Source organism: Gossypium arboreum, chromosome 4 (assembly GCF_025698485.1).
Source record: "Gossypium arboreum isolate Shixiya-1 chromosome 4, ASM2569848v2, whole genome shotgun sequence".
NCBI classification, from domain to species: Eukaryota; Viridiplantae; Streptophyta; class Magnoliopsida; order Malvales; family Malvaceae; genus Gossypium; species Gossypium arboreum.
In genome coordinates this window covers 62,788,228-62,803,077 of record NC_069073.1, presented here as the reverse complement: position 1 = coordinate 62,803,077, position 14,850 = coordinate 62,788,228, and positions in this window count along the sequence as shown.

The window sequence follows — 14,850 nt, the reverse complement described above, 5'->3', positions numbered from 1 at the left end:
TCAACTCTAATACCATCACTCGAAACAATGTGGCCTAAAAATCCAACTTCTCTAAGCCAAAATTCACTTTTACTAAACTTAGCATACAACTGCTTGTCTCTCAAAGTTTGCAAAACCGTTCTCAAGTGCTTGGCATGCTCGGTCTCATCATGAGAATAAATCAGTATATCATCAATAAAAACAATAACAAATTTATCCAAATACAGTCACAAAATTCAGTTCATCAAATCCATAAATATAGCAGGAGCATTCATGAAACCAAAAGGCATAACCAAAAATTCATAGTGACCATACCTTGTCCGAAATGCAATTTTCGGCATATCAGACTCCTTAACTCTCAACTGGTAGTAACCGGACCTCATGTCTATCTTTGAAAACACTGTGGCTCCCTTCAATTGATCAAAAAAATCATCGATCCTTGGCAAGGGATACTTGTTCTTTATGGTTACCTTATTGAGCTGTCGGTAGTTAATGCACAATCTCATTGAACCATCTTTCTTTTTCACAAATAGTACCAGTGCGCCCCAGGAGAATAACTAGGTCTCGCAAAACCTTTACCCGGTAATTCTTGCAACTAAACTTTCAACTCCTTTAATTCTGTCAGAGCCATCCTATATGGAACAATCAAAATAGGTGCAGTACTAGGAATTAACTCAATACCAAACTCAACTTTCCTAATAGGAGGTAATCCGGGCAATTCTTTCAGAAATACATTCGGATACTCACATACTACCCGAACTGATACAATTTTTAACTCAAACTCTTTTGTATTCAACACAAAGGCAATATAAGCTTCACCACCCTTTCTCATACATTTTTGAGTAGTCATAGACAAAATCATTATAGGCAAGCTATCCGATTCATCTGATTCAACTCGAAGAATATTACCACTTTCACATTTCAATTCAATGATTTCCTTCTGCAATTTACTACTACATCATGCATAGTCAGCCAATCCATACCAAGTATTATATCAAATTCATCAAACGGCAAAAGCATAAGATTAGCCGAAAAACAGTGACCTCTAATCATCAAAGGGCAATTCTTACATACTTTGTCAACTAACACATGCTTGCCTAAAGGGTTTGACACTTTTATCACAAATTGTGTAGACTCAACAGGCATATTGATGCTAAACACCAATTTCAAACAAACAGACGAATGGGTAGATCTCGGATCAATCAAAGCAACAATAGAAGTATCATAAAGAGAAAAAGTCTTGTAATCACATCAGGAGATGAAGCCTCTTCGGGAGCTCAAATGTCATAAGTCCTCGTAGGTGTACTCTTGCTACTCACTCAATATTTTCTGGGTCTCATTGTGGTCTCCCTTTATACATAGTATTGCCCGATCTTGTACTCTAAAATTTCTCTTTTTCAACCATTTTAGGACAATCCTTGACAAAATGATCATGTGAGCCGCACTTGAAACATGCCCAATTATTCATCCAGCATGTAACACCCCTAACCCGTATCCGTCACCGGACTAGGGTTAAGAGGCATTACCAGACATATTGGAATATTTCACATTCATTTCACAATCAACATAACATCAAAGTCACACATCATTATAGAGTCCCATACGTAGATGAACGAGACCTTAAACATACTATCGAAAAGAGTAGAGACTAAACCGACCTCATACAAAATTTTTCAAAACTTAAACATTTTTCAAAGTTATAAGGGTCACAGGCCCATGTGAGTAGGCAGTGTACCTCACATGGCATTAGACACACCCGTGTGTCTAGGACGTCGCGAAATAGGGCATACATACTAACTTATCCACACGGCCACAAAACACGCCCGTGTGCCAAGCTGTGTGAAAATTAAGAAGGTTACTAACTTGGGTCACATGGCCGACCACATGCCCATGTGCTAGCCCGTGTGCCATACACGACCGATAGACACGCCCGTGTGTCTAGGCTGTGTCAAAACTGTAGGGTATACTGACTTTAAATCGTAGAGTGCCCCAGGGGACATACGGTCGTGTAACATAACCTTGTGTCACACACGTCTAAGACACACGCCCGTGTCTCTGCCCGTGTAGACAGAAATAGGCTATTTACAAAGCCAATTTGCCACCCATTTTGATCCATCTCTACAAGCATCAAATCCACATCATTTTATACCAAATTCTCAACCAATTCACAACTAAAACATACATCATTCATTCCATTTCATTAACAACAAATTTCATCCTTTTTAACCATTTCAAAATATACTAGAAATCACATAGCAAACTCATTCATTCTAACATATCCTTATCTCCATATTTCACATCCAATCTCATGCCAAAATCATAAAATTTCCACAACTAAATCACACTACCATGTAACACCCCTATAACCCGTAATCGTTACCGGAGAGGGTTATGAAGAGTTACCAACCCAAAACACTACATTTGTACATTCACATATACATAATTTCATTAGCAATTCTATGCATAGTCAAACACAATCAAAGATCGAAATTCAGACTTATACCAATATTCAAAAGTTGCCATATTCACATGGCTTATGTACAACAACATCTCAAAATATAATTCACTTAAGTCTATTCTATACATGCCATACTAGCTCCAAAATATAGTAATACCAAAAAGATAGATAGTGTGACGAGTTGCTGACGATCCCCTCCCGAGCAGGTGACTGAAATCAACAATCTATAAAACAAAGAAACATAACAAACGGAGTAAGCTTTCATAAGCTTGGTAAGTTTTAAGCAATGCAACAAATAAACTCAAATTATCCAATTTCTCAAGAGGTCATTTTCTAGATATTTTACCATTTGGCCGAATATACATAAGCACATAATGCACAATTAGCATTCTAATATCACTTAATCTAAATTCATATGGCATAAATAAATCGAATATTTTCACATACTTTCACACCTTGATCAAATATATATCATGATCATAAATATAGATATAACATTTATTCACATATGTATCACATTATAGACTTATGATTCAATTCAAATCATACTCACATATAAGTACATAATACGTACCTGGACAACTTATCCTATTGAACGTATTCATTTGTCGTTCTAACACGAGGTATCTTAGCTCTAGACTTTTATCCAATCACCGGCATTCAGCCTACTAGGTTTTAAACCCGAATTCATTCATCGACATTTCGCCTGCTAGGCTCGGAGCCCAATATCATTTCACCAGCATTATAGCCTGCTAGGCTCAAAGGCCCAAATAGTATCTCACCGGCATTATGGCCTACTAGGCTCAAAGGCCCGAATAGTATCTCACCAGCATTATAGCCTGCTAGGCTTAAAGGCCCGAATAGTACTGTACGATATTCAATTCAACAAGTTTCATATAACACAATCACACCGAATTAGGTACAAGCATCATTCGAATATATCATCCTACATTTTATTCACTTTTATGTCATTTCATCACTTACATTTATCATTTGATAGTTTACACATAACATCTTACTCATATTCATCTAACATTATCATTTGATCATAAAAGCCTATCACATTTTACTTCCATTACAATTGCCATTCGGCCATATACATATATGACAAGTAATACTTAATTCTCATAATCTGTCATGTCATTATCGAATATTATTTATATTTAACTACTTAAAACTTACCTCAAATATTTTCAAACAGTCTCAGATCGGCTATTCAACTATTTTCTCTTTTCCCCTATCCAACCTTGGTTCTCTATGCTCTTGAGCTAATTCAAACAAAATTTAATTTATTAAGGTCCCATCAAGCTAGCTTATAGTCGAATATTCATTGTATACTTAGCTCACATACACAAACACAAAACTCATAAGGCTTATCATATTTTCATAGATATATATCTTTACCATATAGCCAAATATATATATAGCTCATCAATTAGGTATTTATTTATGTTTCCCTTTTAACACATATTGATCAACTTGACCATGCATTAGCCATTGACACATTCGGTCATTAAAGCAATAACCTGTTAACATTCAAGCATTTTATACCAAAATTTCTCCCAAGGCCGAATTCATCTACAACCTTTAGTACATATACAAAGTTTATATTAATTTATATACACAACATTAACCTAGTATCAATTAACTAAGTACTTTAAAATTTTCTTTAACTAAGTAACTTATTCGGAAATAATAAGGGCAAATTTAACCGGAAATATTAAGAGCAAATTTAACCGAAAATATTAAGAGTAAATTTAACTGGAATTATTAAGAACAAATGTAACACCTCGTACCCGAGTCTGTTACCGGAATCGAACACAAGGTGCACACAGACTTAACTATTTTCACAGTCCATTTAGAAATTTCCAGACAAGCTGGTTACTGCATCACTGTCGCCTTAAAAATCATATCTTGAGTTTCAGAGCTCGAAAATTTGTTTCGTAATTTTTCCCTGAAACTAGACTCATATGTCCATATAAATATTTTTTTCTAGAATTTTTGGTCAGGACAATTAGTACAGTTTATTAGTTAAAGTCTCCCCTTTTCCAGGGTTCGACTACACTGACCTTCATGTGTTACGAATTGGATATCTCCCTGTACAGGGCTTCAATACTGATGCCGTTTGTTTCTATAGAAACTAGACTCAGAGAGAAATCTATACATATATGGAATGACTCCTAATTATCTCTGGTTAATTTACAATAAATTTCTAAAGTCGGAATAGGGGATCCAGAAACCATTCTGGCCCTGTTTTACAAGAACTTTAATATCTCTTAACATGTAACTCATATTACCGATTAGTTTCTTCCATATGAAATTAGATTCATCCAAGTTCATTTACATAATTTATTCACTATTTAATTCCATTCCTACAATTTTTAGTGATTTTTCAAATCCACACCACTGCTACTGGCAGCATCTGTTTTCAAGGTAAACTTTACCTATTTGTGGTTTCCATGGACCAACTATAGTTTTGTCATACATAAGTCCACATATAGTCATATTTAGCCATTCCAATGGCTGATCATTTGCCCAACACTTCTATTCCAGTCCATAATCACATCATGAAACCATACATAAATACATAAACACAAATGGTCTAATGCCACACTCCACTTTTACGAGCCATTTTCGCATGGCTTTACACACATACATCACAAAACGTGCTTGAAAAACAGCAAAAGGGTAGTCCTATACATGCCATTTCAAAATCCAACCAAAATATATACGAAAGGGACTTTGATAGTGTGGGAGACTTTGACTTCCAGAAATCCCGAGTCCGATAGTGACGAGCCAAAATCTATAGACAGAGAAACAGAGAAACGGAGTAAGCAATTTATGCTTAGTAAGTTAGAGCAAGGATTCCAGCACAACAAAAGCATAACATTCATATAGCCAACGGATAATTTCATATGCACAAATTCTCAATATCATACTTATTTCACATTCCAACCCCTATATTCATACATAAGGGTTCATCTTAGCCAAATGCCAAAGCTCATTACTCGATTGAGCGAATATTATTCAAGGAATCAACTATTCCAAAGCACATACGAACATACCTCGTTGCTGGAATTTTCAAGCGTATTAGCTGAAATTTTACAGCAGGTTCATTCATTCTTGAATCACGTATCTTTGAGTTTAACCCGATATGGCTACACATTCAAATGCCTTGGGACATAGCCGATTCATAAAGAATTAGCACGAATGCCTTGGGACTTAACCCGGATTTAGTAGCTCGCTTCGAAAGCCTTCGGATCTTAGTCCGGATTTAGTAACTCGCACGTATGCCGTCGGATCTTAGTCCGGATTTAGTCACTTAGCACAAAGCCTTCGGACTTAGCCGGATATCATTGAATAACCATGTACATTTATCAATAAATCATAACACATTCATATTTCATTTTCATTAGCAAAATTCAAACACAAGTCACTTATCACATTTGCAATTTCGCTCAATAGCCACACACAAAGAGCATGATTTTAATTTGCTTTAAACATGATCTAATCAATTCAGAATTTAAGCTCTATTACTCAAGAACTTACATAGGATGTCGTCGAACGATTTCAATGGCTATTCGACCACTTTTTCCTTCCCTTTGTCGGATCTAGTTCCCCTTTGCTCTTGAGCTTAATTTAACAAATAAATTGGTTTTATCATTTGAGCATCGAAAGAGGAATTCAAGATACTTAGCCAATATATATACTCATTAGGCATCAAAGTCGCATATGTACGAAATCATGAATCGAACTCAACACATTAGTTAATATTCCTCTTAGCCAATTTTCTAAGCCAAGAATAGGCATCAATATGCTTGCCTCTAACCGAATGCATGCACACCAATTTCCCTCATGTGGCGAATATACATGTCCATGTTGAGGCCAATTATACACTTAATACCACACAAAACAGCATACATTTTACTACTAACGCATTACATATCGTAGCTCAATGCACATCTCTCATTTACTTCATAATCAAGACATCATCACAAGCAAATATACACCTTGAAATAGCATATATGTCATACCAATACATCGTGTGCAAACATATATACATATATATATGCTAGAGCTGAATCTCAAGTTGATTGTAACTAAACATGAACAAAATTTCAATACACAAATCTTACTTTCCATGCAATGAGCATAAATCACACTTATGGATGTACCATGGCGAATACATCACAACACCATAATTTTGGTCATGATTAAACAAAGAACTTAGTATCTCATTCAAAATGCTAAAAGAAAATCTAAGAGTCCTCAATCCCCATCACATGTATCATTATCAAGCTTGATATTTAGCATGCAATGGCATTAACACCACATTTACTTTGGTCAATTTCATTCCCATGACATAGCAAAGATTTGAACCATGGGCTACCAAGAACATCAAGCTAGCAACTAAAAACATGCATGAATCTCATGGCACAACCTCAAACATACCTTAATCTTGATGCAAGTATAGCCAACCTCTTCCTAATCCTCTTCCAAAACAAACATGAAGCAAAATTCCTTCCTTCCTCTAGTATTTTCGGTCAAGAGAGAATGAAAAGATGGATGGACAATTTTTTTTCTTTTCTCTTCCACAATGCACTGCAATGGGGGTTTCACACACACACACATTTTTTTTTTCTTTCTTTATTACCCATACTTATTTGTTTATTGTTTCTCCCTAATGCACCAACAAAACATGTTTCATGACATGTTTAGCCCATGATTCCTTGTCATGGCTGGCCACTACAACTTGGGGGAATTTGACATGCAAGTCCTCCCTTGACTACATGCACTATTAGGTCCTTATAGATTAGCCTTTCACTTTTCAAAAGTGTCACACAAGTCCTACTAACTCAATTCACATGCAATCGGCTAAATCGAACTTGAAATTTTCACACATTCATAATTACATATTCTAGACAATAAATACTACATTCAAACATTTCGGTGACTCGGTTTAGCGGTCCCAAACCACTTTCCGACTAGGGTCAATTTTGGTGTCACAACTCTCCCCACTTAAGAAATTTTCGTCCCCAAAATCTTCTTGGTAAATAGGTTTGGGTAACGCTCTTTCATAGAGCTCTCGGGTTCCCAAGTAGCTTCTTCCATCCCGTGTTTGAGCCATAACACTTTTACTAACAGAACCCTTTTGTTTCGCAACTCCTTCACTTCACGAGCTAGGATACGAATCGGTTCTTCTTCATAACTCATATCGGATTGAATTTCAACCTCTGATGGACTAATTACGTGCGATGGATCAGATCTATAACGTCGAAGCATCGAAACATGAAAGACGTCGTGAATCTTTTCAAGTTCAGGGGGCAAAATCAAACGATACGCAACTGGACCGACTCGTTCGGATATCTCATATGACCCGACGAACCTCGGACTCAATTTGCCTTTATGGCCAAATCTGAGTATCTTTTTCCAAGGCGAAACTTTAAGAAACACTTTATCTCCCACCTGATACTCAATGTCTTTTCGTTTCAGATCCGCGTACGACTTCTGACGATCGGAGGCTATCTTCAGACTTTCACGGATTACTTTTACTTTCTGTTCAGCATCTTTAATCAAATCCACTCCGAAAATTTTGCTTTCATCGAGCTCGGTCCAAAACAATGGTGTACGGTATTTACGCCCGTACAAGGCCTCGTAAGGCGCCATCTTAATACTTGATTGAAAACTATTATTGTGCTTAATTCAATCAAAGGTAAGTACCGCTTCCATGAACCATCGAACTCGAGGATGCAACATCTCAACATATCCTCAAGTATCTCGAATTATCCGCCGGATTGACCATCGGTTTGGGGTGAAAGGCGGTCTGAAATGCAACTTGGTACCCAAAGCTTCTTGCAATTTCTTCCAAAATCGCGAAGTGAATCTCGGATCTCTATCCGACACAATGTAAATCGGTACCCGTGTAATCTCACAACTGAGAAACGATAATTCAGCTAGTTTATCCAATGAAAATCCATACATACAGGATAAAGTGAGCCGACTTAGTCATCTATCAACAATAACCCAAATCGCGTCCTTCTTACTTGCCGACAATGGCGGTCCGGACACAAAGTCCATTGTGACTCGATCCCATTTCCACTCGGGTATCGTAATCGGTGAAGTAATCTTGAAGGCACTTGATGTTCCTCTTTCACTTGTTGACATATTAAACATCTCAAACAAAGTCGAGATGTCTCGCTTCATACCATGCCACCAAAACCGACGTTTCAAATCGTTGTACATCTTCGTACTCCCGGTGGATTGCCATTCGGCTACAATGGGCTTCGCTCGTAATTATCGAAATAAGTTCAATTCTTTGGAACACACAGACGACTTCGAACCTCAAACAATCGTCATCATCAATTTGAAACTCCGATTCCTTGTTCGTAACACACTCGGCCCGTTTTGCAAGCAACTCCTCATCAACTTTCTCGAGCTTCACGAATTTGATGAGTCAACAATGGTTTGGCCTTTAATTCGCTACTAACACATTGTCGGGTAGGATAGACAAGTGTAGATTCATCGTCGTAAAGCGAGCGGTGATTTCGCTTAAGGCGTCCGCAACCACATTAGCCTTTCCGGTGATAATCAATGACGAGCTCATAATCTTTTAACAACTCGAGCCAACGTCTTTGTCGCAGATTTAAGTCTCTTTGAGTCATCAAATATTTGAGACTTTTGTGATCCGAATACACATGGCACTTCTCACCAAATAAGTAATGTCGCCATATCTTTAAGGCGAATACGATGATGACCAATTCGAGATCATGGGTCGGATAATTTTTCTCATGTGGCTTTAATTGTCTCGACGCAGAGGCCACAACTCGACCTTCTTGCATCAATACGCAACCTAACCCAAGTAGGGAGGCGTCACTATAAATGACAAACTCTTTGCCGATTCGGCCGCACTAAAACCGAGCTTCCGTCAAATGAGTTTTCAATTGATCGAAACTTTTCGACACTTTTCCGTCCATTCAAACTTGACATCCTTCAAGCGGCCGTCATGGGTGTGGCTATCATCGAGAATCCTTTACAAACCGTCGTAGTAATGTAAGAAGTCCCAAAAAGCTCCGAACCTCGGTAATATTTCTTGGAGGCTTCCAATTAAGTATGGCTGAAATTTTGCTTGGGTCGACTCGAATACCATATGCAGATACCACATGACCCAAGAAGCTAACTCTCTTAACCAAAACTCACACTTCTTGAACTTAGCGTATAATCGCTTATCCGTAAAATTTGCAACACTAATCTCGTGTGTTCAAGATGTTCGGTCTCATCTCTTGAATAGACCAAGATGTCATCGATGAACACAACTACGAACCGTCCAAATCATCGCCTAAAGATCCGATTCATCAAATCCATAAATACCGTAGGGCATTAGTGAGCCCGAACGGCATCACCAAGAACTCGTAGTGATCATACCTCGCTCGAAAGCGGTTTTGGTACGTCCAATCTCGAATCCGAATCGGTAATACCCGATCTCAAATCTATCTTTGAAAACACCGAGGCTCCTTTAGCTGATCGAACAAGTCATCAATACGCTGTAACAGATATTTATTCTTTATCGTCACTTTATTCAACCGACGATAGTCAATGCACAACCTCATGGTTCCGTCCTTCTTTTCACGAACAATCTTGGTGCACCCCAAGGTGAGAAATCGGGTCGAGCGAAACCTCTATCATCAATTCTTGCAACCGAAGCTTTCAACTCTTTTAACTCGGTTGGTGCCATACGACACGGAGCTATCGAAATCGGTGTGGTCCTGTACAAGCTCAATGCCAAACTCTATCTCCGAACAGTGGCAAACCCGTAATTCTTGGAAAAACATCCCGTATTCACAAACCACCGCAGATTCGGTTTCTTTTCCAATTCCTTGTCATCATACATATGCAAGGTATGCTTCGCACCCTTTCTCACATATTTCGGGCCAACATTGCGATATTACGGTGGCAACCCTTTAAGTCCGTAGACTCAACTCGGATTATCTCATTATTTGCGCATCTCAAATCAATAGTCTTGCCTTTGCAATTCACAACCGCATCATGCACGGTCAACCAATCTAAACCGAGGATAACATCAAATTCGTCGAACGGCAAAAGCATCAAGTCTGCGGAAACAGATCCTCGAATTACTAGGGGCATTTCTTACACACTTTGTCAACAAGCACGAACGACCCAAGGGATTTGACACCCGAATTACGAACTCAGTAGACTCAATAGGTAAAGTCTTACTGGATGCTAAGGTTTCGCATATATAAGAATGAGTGGAACCAGGGTCAATCAAAGCAATCACATTAGTATCAAAGAGAGTGAAAGTACCCGTAATAACATCTCGGCGATGAAGCATCCTCGCGGCACGTATAGCATAAGCTCTAGCAGAGCGCGAGCCTCGGATCCGGTCGTAGCATCTCTAGATCCTCTCGACCACCACTAGCATTGCCCATATTTCTAGATGGTCTACCTCAGGCAGTGGTAGCACCCGATTTCCCACTCTGATCTACATTCTGTTCAGACAACCTCGGGCAATCTTTAATGAAGTGGTCAACTGATCCGCACTTGTAACAGGAGCGGTCACCGAATCTACAACTTCCGTAATGCCATTTGCCACAATGTCGACACTCGCTCTATCTCGACGTTCATTCCCAACACGGCAACGAAGTGCCTCGTGTACCCATTGTGGGTCGATCACGATCTCGTCTAAAAGGCCGAAGTGCCTCTAGACCGCCCACATCATCTCGAAATTTCTTCGATGCTCGTTGAAAAGACTTTCCGAGGATCTTTTACTAAACTCTCCGGTTCCCACATCAACTTTTCATTTTTCTTTTCTAAGCTCCTCGGCTTTACAAGCTCGCTCAACAAGTACTACTGAACTTTCGATTTCAAGAATGCCAACGAACATTTTATATCTTCATTCAGCCCATCCTCGGCGTTTATACATGATAGCCTCGGACGAAACACATTCCCGAGTGTATCTACTAAGTCTAACAAATTTTCGTCGTAGTCGAGAATCGACATAGAACCTTGCTTAAGCTCAAGAAATTCCTTCCATTTTGATCAACAAATCTCGATCGATATACTTCTTCCAAACTCAGTTTGGAAAACTCCCAATTTACTTGCTCTCGGCACAACAAGTCGAGTGCTCCACCAATAGTAGGCGTAATCACGTAGCAAGGAGATAGCACACTTTAGGCATTCATCGGTGTACAAGATAGCTCATCGAAAATCGGATAGTGTTGTCCAACCAAAATTCAGTTTGTTCGGCATCGCCGCTATCCGTAGCTTTAAATTCAGAGCCCCATGTTTTCGGATTCTATCAATCGGGACTTATTCGACCTTATTTGGTCAGTTACCGGAGGCATTGTAGGTATGGGGGCTGTGTTTGTTGGGAACGGAGGTTGTGGAACAGTCGTATTAGTTCGAATGTATTGGTTGAACCAATCATTCATCACGCTATAAAAGGCTTGCCTAGTCTCATCATTCGGATTGTTAGCAACAAGTTGAGAGTCCGCCGGCATTTGTCCCTTGTCGGGAGCAGCGCCCACTCTCCACATCATCACTATCGCTCGGTTGGGATCGGGATCCATTACTATAAATAAACACATTTCAATTGTCAGAAATCACCACACTATCAAATAATCACATAAAATGGCATGTATAGCTAGACCCAACACATTACGGTAGTCCTAGAATTGACTAAACTGTAGCTCTGATACCAATAAAATTGTAACACCTCGTACCCGAGTCTGTTACCGGAATCAAACACAAGGTGCACACAGACTTAACTATTTTCACAGTCCATTTAGAAATTTCTGCACAAGTCGGTTCTTGCATCACCGTCGCCTTAAAAATCATATCTTGAGTTTCAGAGCTCGAAAATTTGTTTCGTAATTTTTCCCTGAAACTAGACTCATATGTCCATCTAAATATTTTTTTCTAGAATTTTTGGTCAGGCCAATTAGTACATATTAGTTAAAGTCTCCCCTTTTCCAGGGTTCGACTACACTAACCTTCATGTGTTAAGAATTGGATATCTCCCTGTACAGTTCTTCAATACTGATGCCGTTTGTTTCTATAGAAACTAGACTCATAGAGGAATCTATACATATATGGCATGACTCCTAATTATCTCTGGTTAATTTACAATAAATTTCTAAAGTCGGAACAGGGATCCAGAAACCGTTCGCCCTGCTTCACAAGAACTTTAATATCTCTTAACATGTAACTCATATGACCGTTTAGTTTCTTCCATATGAAAGTAGATTCATCAAGGTTCATTTACATAATTTATTCACTATTTAATTCCATTCCTAAAATTTTTAGTGATTTTTCAAATCCACACCACTGCTATCGACAAGATCTGCTTTCAAGGTAAACTTTACCTATTTGTGGTTTCCATGGACCAACTATAGTTTTGTCATACATAAGTCCACATATAGTCATATTTAGCCATTCCAATGGCTGATCATTTGCCCAACACTTCTATTCCAGTCCATAATCACATCATGAAACCATACATAAATACATAAACACAAATGGTCTAATGCCACACTCCACTTTTACGAGCCATTTTCGCATGGCTTTACACACATACATCACAAAACGTGCTTGAAAAACAGCAAAAGGGTAGTCCTATACATGCCATTTCAAAATCCAACCAAAATATATACCGAAAGGGACTTTGATAGTGTGGGAGACTACGACTTCCGAAATCCCAGTCCGATGGTGACGAGCCAAAATCTATAGACAGAGAAACAGAGAAACGAGTAAGCAATTTATGCTTAGTAAGTTAGAGCAAGGATTCCAGCACAACAAAAGCATAACATTCATATAGCTAACGGATAATTTCATATGCACAAATTCTCAATATCATACTTATTTCACATTCCAACCCCTATATTCATACATAAGGGTTCATCTTAGCCAAATCTGAAAGCTCATTACTCGATTGAGCGAATATTATTCAAGGAATCAACTATTCCAAAGCACATACGAACATACCTCGTTGCTGGAATTTTCAAGCGTATTAGCTGAAATTTTACAGCGAGTTCATTCATTCTTGAATCACGTATCTTGAGTTTAACCCGATATGGCTACACATTCAAATGCCTTCGGGACATAGCCGATTCTGAATCTTCGCACGAATGCCTTGGGACTTAACCCGGATTTAGTAGCTCGCTCGAAAGCCTTCGGATCTTAGTCCGATTTAGTAACTCGCACGTATGCCGTCGGATCTTAGTCCGGATTTAGTCACTTAGCACAAAGCCTTGGGACTTAGCCGGATATCATTCAATAACCATGTACATTTATCAATAAATCATAACACATTCATATTTCATTTTCATTAGCAAAATTCAAACACAAGTCACTTATCACATTTGCAATTTCGGCTCAATAGCCACACACAAAGAGCATGATTTTAATTTGCTTTAAACATGATCTAATCAATTCAGAATTTAAGCTCTATTACTCAAGAACTTACATAGGATGTCGTCGAACGATTTCAATGGCTATTCGACCACTTTTTCCTTCCCTTTGTCGGATCTAGTTCCCCTTTGCTCTTGAGCTTAATTTAACAAATAAATTGGTTTTATCATTTGAGCATCGAAAGAGGAATTCAAGATACTTAGCCAATATATATACTCATTAGGCATCAAAGTCGCATATGTACGAAATCATGAATCGAACTCAACACATTAGTTAATATTCCTCTTAGCCGAATTTTCTAAGCCAAGAATAGGCATCAATATGCTTGCCTCTAACCGAATGCATGCACACCAATTTCCCCTCATGTGGCCGAATATACATGTCCATGTTGAGGCCAATTATACACTTAATACCATACAAAAACAGCATACATTTTACTACTAACGCATTACATATCGTAGCTCAATGCACATCTCTCATTTACTTCATAATCGAGACATCATCACAAGCAAATATACACCTTGAAATAGCATATATGTCATACCAATACATCGTGTGCAAACATATATACATATATATATGCTAGAGCCGAATCTCAAGTTGATTGTAACTAAACATGAACAAAATTTCAATACACAAATCTTACTTTCCATGCAATGAGCATAAATCATACTTATGGATGTACCATGGCCGAATACATCACAACACCATAATTTTGGTCATGATTAAACAAAGAACTTAGTATCTCATTCAAAAATGCTAAAAGAAAATCTAAGTCCTCAATCCCCCATCACATGTATCATTATCAAGCTTGATATTTAGCATGCAATGGCATTAACACCACATTTACTTTGGCCGAATTTCATTCCCATGACATAGGAAAGATTTGAACCATGGGCTACCAAGAACATCAAGCTAGCAACTAAAAACATGCATGAATCTCATGGCACAACCTCAAACATACCTTAATCTTGATGCAAGTATAGCCA